The sequence below is a fragment of the Plecotus auritus genome, assembly GCF_963455305.1.
Source record: "Plecotus auritus genome assembly, chromosome: 11".
In the NCBI taxonomy this organism is placed as follows: domain Eukaryota; kingdom Metazoa; phylum Chordata; class Mammalia; order Chiroptera; family Vespertilionidae; genus Plecotus; species Plecotus auritus.
The window spans coordinates 40,697,137-40,702,962 of NC_137777.1; the positions used below are offsets into that span (position 1 = coordinate 40,697,137).

Sequence of the window (5,826 nt, forward strand, 5' to 3'; positions counted from 1 at the left end):
ATATCCATTGATAGGTAAGGTGATAGTAACTGAAATGTTCCTTGACTGTGTTCACTAATGATTTCTTGTGGACTGACCTTCAAAGAATCCATTCTCACTTGCCAAGCCCTGTTTCTGATTTCCTGAGATTTGGGTAAAGCAGATAGATGGTCCAATTTGACTGTAGCATGAATCTTTTAAGACCTGGCAAAAAGGTAATTTTGGCTATAAAAAGATAATTTTGGACAGATCTTTTCAAGAATCACTTTAAAAGACAAACAGCAACACATAAAACTTTATTTGCAAAAGAAAGAGAAAAAGGTTTTTTTGATTTCTTTGAATGTAGCACACAAAAAGTGCCAGTTCCCTGGTTCCCCAAGGCTCCAACAGGAATGGAGGAATAGCAGAGATTTCTTTCTCAGACCCAGGCCTGTGCAAAATGATGGCCAAGTGTTAGGTGTTAGCAGGGCCCACAGATGATCTGTATTCCTGGTTAGCCATCTGGAGTCTGGGAGCATCAGCATCTCCAAGAATTCATTTGTATTCAACAAAGATGGGGAGGGGAGTCTACTGTTACTTGTTGAACTGGAAAGAATAGACCCCCATAGTCTGAGGCAGCATCCATAGTCACCTGATTTTGCTGGCCGCTGTTTTCCTCAACTGAAATGTTGGAAAAAGGCACAGGGGTGTACTGGGAGATGTAAGCTCCTTGCATAGTGGCAGCTATTGGCATATACGCGCTTATGGTGCTGAGGGAGAGGTGGCCCAGTTGCTGAGTAAGAGGTCCCATCATGGAGGCAGGCTGGAGAGAAAGGGCTGATCCATCCCTGGTGTCAGAACTGAACCTGAAGGCTGTATGAGGTATGACTGGTGGTACATCCACGATGGATTACTTAAGTACTTGTAGGGGAGATGTCTGAGTTATTGTCAGATACAAAGACATGGGAGATGGAAGATATGGGGAGAGTGCAGACTGAGTGAGCATCCTGTTGGGAGTGATGTTATAAGGAGCTGGGTAAAACCCATTCTGAAGAGCTGTGGAGGGGTCATAGGTCAAGGCCATACCACCGATGTCCATTCCTTGGCCAGGCCCATCAATTTTTCAAAAATTTTCCTTGGTTCTGTCATTTCTTTGGACCACTGTCAGCAAATTTGCAAAGCAATGGATCTGATGGGGCTGGTACTCCAGAGGGCGTCTTAATATATTTTCCATTAAAGTGGGTGATGATGGCTTCACACTTCTCTGTGGACTCCATCCTTGCAAAGCCAACCCCTCAGCTGGTCCCACTGGTGTCTCGAAGGATTCGAGTGGAGATAAATTGTCCAAAGGGCTTCAGCATTCCCTCCAGTTCTTGCTCATCCATTGACAGTGGGAGGTTTGATATGTATAAATTTGTGGGGTCCTGCTCCTGTTGCTTTGCCATCTGTGTCTGGACACCACTGGTTTTCAGTGCTGTTACAGCCTTCTGTGTGGCTGAAGGACTGTCAAACTCCACAAAGCCATAGCCTTTGCATTTGTTTATGGTCTTGTCCAATATAGCCTTAGTGGAGACAATCTTGCCATATGAGTGACACAACTTGACAAGGTCCTGGTCAGTAGTACCTGGTTGCAAACCCCAGATGTAGAGGTTGGTTTTGCTCAGCTGGTCATTTTCTGCTGCTGTTAGGTGTACTGTTGCTTGGACTAGGTGGTGCCATCTGCTGAGACATATGCCTTTTTGTTGTTCTTGTTATAGCCAAAAGTTGAAATCCCAGGTCTGGAAGTCACTGATAGCAGCATTTTCTCTTTAATATTAGGGAGCTAAGAGAGGAGAGGGACAGGGAGGTATGAGTGAGGGAGGGGGAGAGATAGACAGAGAGAGGGAAGGAAAGAAGAGAAAGGGAGAGCTCAAGAATCACTTTTTTAAAGTAAAAAACATTGATTGGTTTATGAAAAAAAAACAAGAAAAATTTCTAAATGGGTTTTAGAGAAACAGAATATAGAAAACAAAAATGTTTTGTATGCTGTGTATAATGTATTGTTGAACACTTTTATAGTTAGACTTTATTTAAGATGGTCCAGCCAAGTACCAAACTTATATTATACAATGGAAAGTTAATACCATAACACAATGAGACTGTCTCTATTTTTGCATAATTAAAGTATGTTTTCGTTACTACACTATAAGCAACTGAGACCAAGACTATGTCTTACTCACTTTATGTAATCCCAGACTTTACTATGATAATTGGAATGTTGTAAATGTTAACCTGTTTGCTGTCAGTGTAGATCTTTGCTGATCTCTGAACAAAATACATGTGAAACAGAACACAAAGGAAATGACGTACATTTCTTTTTAGTGTTGTATGCTTGGGACAATACTTCATGACAAAATAACCTAATGATTTGAATTTCACCTTGTGCTGACCCTGAAATAACTTTGAATTCCTAACAAGTCAGGAATCCTATAAAATTTATGACACTGAAAGGAGTTTAAAAATGTTTGCTATGAGTGGTTTTATCTGCAAAATGGGACTATCGTTAAGTGAAATTAAATGACATTGTGCATGTAAAGGTCTTAGCATACACATGGTATAACATACACCTGGCATACTGCTGGTGTTGTTAGATAACCATTAGGAAACAACGTGGAAATACAGGATATTGTAAAGGCAAGTGGTAGATACATTTTCCATGAGTAACAAATGGGGCCAAGGAATTACACTAAGAGTTTTGTACTAAGGTATAAAGATTTTCTCTAAAAAATGTTTTATAGTAAGAGTTTTTATATAGTAGCTGGATCTAATATGTGTGATTGCCTAGCAAACTGGTATAGAAGCTAAACACATTGGCTCATCAAATCATATGAACTAGTTTTTCTGATTTCAATTTGAGCAACTAATGAATCCGTGAAGTGGTGAAAAAAACAAACAAAAAGATCAAACAAAATAAGAACAACCCCCTCCCCCACAATCTGCCCACCCCCCCAAATAAAAACATGAAAAAAAAATAAAATGTTTGGTGAAGGAAAAGTGCAGGAGCTCCGTCTGTTGGGGTACTCTTGGCAAGGAATTGGAAAGGTGACTGTGACAATGCTGAGGGAGGCTGGGTGTTGAGAGTGAAAAAAAGGAGGAATGTGGATGAGACAAATCTATATTAGATTCAGAAGTCTTAGTTTCTTTTGAAGGTGTATGCAAGTATGGCTCCATGTAAGCATCTATTCTGCATGCTTAAATCCCAGGCCAGGTATTTGGGTAGTGGAGAGGTGTTTGTGATAGAAGGGGGTGGGGGGGCTGAAAGATATCTACTCTGGAAATCTCTAGAAACCAGTTGGTCTTAAAAATATGAAGAATTTCTAAGAGAATAATAAGGATCAATATCAATAAGATATAACTCGGCTATTACAAAGGGACTGTCTGAGATTGACCAAATGACTTAACCTCTACTTGGACTTCTGTTTTCTTTATCCTTGATAAGTGGACATTTGCTTCTTTTTAAAATGTCCATGAAGACATTTGACCCATGCCAAAGGTATTTAAAGTTTGGTTCTGTCCAAAACATCCATTCTTAGAAAACACCGCTGGGTTCAAAGTGCCCATAATGTTTATTTGTACTTTTGGCTTATAGAATGTCTACATAAGAAATATCCTCATCTATAATAATCTATAATAATAGAAGCATAATAAGCTAATTAGACCGGACATCCTTCCAGATGTCTTTCCGGACGACCTTCTGGACAAAGCTGGGGCTGCGAAGGAAGCCCAGGTCCTGGGAGCCAGAGGGAAGCTGGTGCCAGCAGCCAGGGGAAGGAAGGCCTACTCTTGCATGAATTTCGTGCATCGGTCCTCTAGTTTTAAATAATTGAGCTGTGGCTGTATTGCCAATAATAACCCTTCTTGCCTCTGTAGCCTAGCTGGTAATGGCACACAGTGAGGTAGAAGCTTTGACATGGACCAAATCTCTCCATGAATGTTTTGGTATAGGACCAAATCTTTTTTTTTTTTAATATATTTTATTGATTTTTTACAGAGAGGAAGGGAGAGGGATAGAGAGTCAGAAACATCGATGAGAGAGAAACATCGATCAGCTGCCTCCTGCACACCCCCCACTGGGGATGTGCCCGCAACCAAGGTACATGCCCTTGACCGGAATAGAACCTGGGACCCTTCAGTCCGCAGGCCGACGCTCTATCCACTGAGCCAAACCGGTTAGGGCAGGACCAAATCTTAAGGACTTTTTGGCATGGACCAAATGTCTCCAGGGACATTTTAGATAGGACCAAATGTTCTGCAAAACTATCCCTTGACAGTTTTTTTATTCTTGAACTAGAGGTCCAGTGCATGGATTCGTGCACTGGTGGGGTCCTTTGGCCTGGCCCTCTTGCAATCCAGGACCTCTTGAGGGATGTCGGAGAATCGGTTTTAGCCTGAGCCCCACAGACCAGATTGAGGGACCCCACCGGTGCACGAATCCTTGCACCGGGCCTCTAGTATGCATATAAGATCTTTGGTTAATCTCTTCCTGCCCTCCCCCCTCCCCTCTTCCCTCTGAGATTCATCAGTCTGTTCCATGTTTTCATGCCTGTGGTTTCCACTCCTGTGTTGAGCGTCTGCCCCCTGGTGGTCAGTGCGCATCATAGCTACCAGCTGGTTGGCCTGGTTGGCTGGTTGGCTGGTTGCTTAGGCTTTTATATATATAGATTCTAAGTGTTTGGGTTCCTCAGGTTTTGGTCATAGGTCCAATTCTGTGTCTAGATATTTTCTTCCTGGGTGATATCATTTAGTCCCATAACTTTATATATGCTATATGTTGATGATTCTGAGATTTATGTCTTTAGCATAGTTTCTTCTCTGACACAAATAGCTGCCTACTTGATATCTCCTCTTGAATGTTTCACAGGTATTGCCAAATTAATATGCCCCAAACATAAATTTTAATCCGCATCCCCATTTGACCATTCTTGCTAATACCTGTTCTACCTTTAATCTTCTTCTAAGTAATTCTAAGTAATTTACATCATTCAAGCCAGAAACCTAGGAGTCATCTGTGTTTTTTTCTCTCCCTCAACTTTCACTCCATTCCTTTAGTCCATCAATAAGACTTTCAAAGTTTATTTCTAAAATATATTTTGAATTTGTTTGCATTTCTCTATCTTTGCTGACATTATCTTAATCAATCTACCATCATTTTTTTTGCATAAACTGCAACAGTGGCATCAAACTGGTATTTTTCTTCTTGTCTTATCTTCTTCCAGTCCATTTCCAAATATCAGTGAGAGTGAATGGTCTTTTAAAAATATAGGTAGGGGAGAAACCAAGATGGCGGCATAGGTAGACACCTATACTGCTGCCTCGCACAACAATTTCAAAACTGCAACTGGAAGACAGAGCGGACATCGTCCAGAACCACCGGAAAGCTGGCTGAGTGGAAATTCTATAACTAGAAGGAAAGATCAAAGGACACTGAGACCCAGAGGAGCTGTGGAGGACAGAGGTGCGGAGACCCGCGTGCGGAAAGGGCGGGTGGCTGAATACGCGGCTGGCTTACTCGCAGCGCGCGGAGAGGGCGGGCAGCAAGCACGTGGCTAGCTGTCACGTTTGGGAGGGAAACAAAACCTCCCGACTGCACTGAAATCCAGTTCCGGGTGAGACTTTGGGTACCCAGACTCATTCGGGGAGAAACTGGACTGTCTGGCAGCGGGTGAAGCTCGAGGGCAGCCTTCTCTCAGAGGTGCGCGCAGCCATTGCCACGGGACACTGAGACACCCGCCTGGTAGGGCGGGGCTGATGGGAAACCAAGGCTGTCTGCTCCACCCTGAGACTCCGCCCCATCCAAGCTGAGCACAGAAGCTCTCCCAGTGGAGAAAC

General features: G+C 42.7%; 1 pseudogene across 1 annotated transcript; it reads right to left on the reverse strand.

Annotated features, from left to right (window-relative positions):
- Positions 1-552: 552 nt before the first annotated feature.
- Positions 553-1,759, reverse strand: LOC308236686 (RNA-binding motif, single-stranded-interacting protein 2-like; annotated as a pseudogene). Its single transcript has one exon. The product of its transcript is annotated as an RNA-binding motif, single-stranded-interacting protein 2-like (transcript).
- Between the last annotated feature and the right edge of the window lie 4,067 nt (positions 1,760-5,826).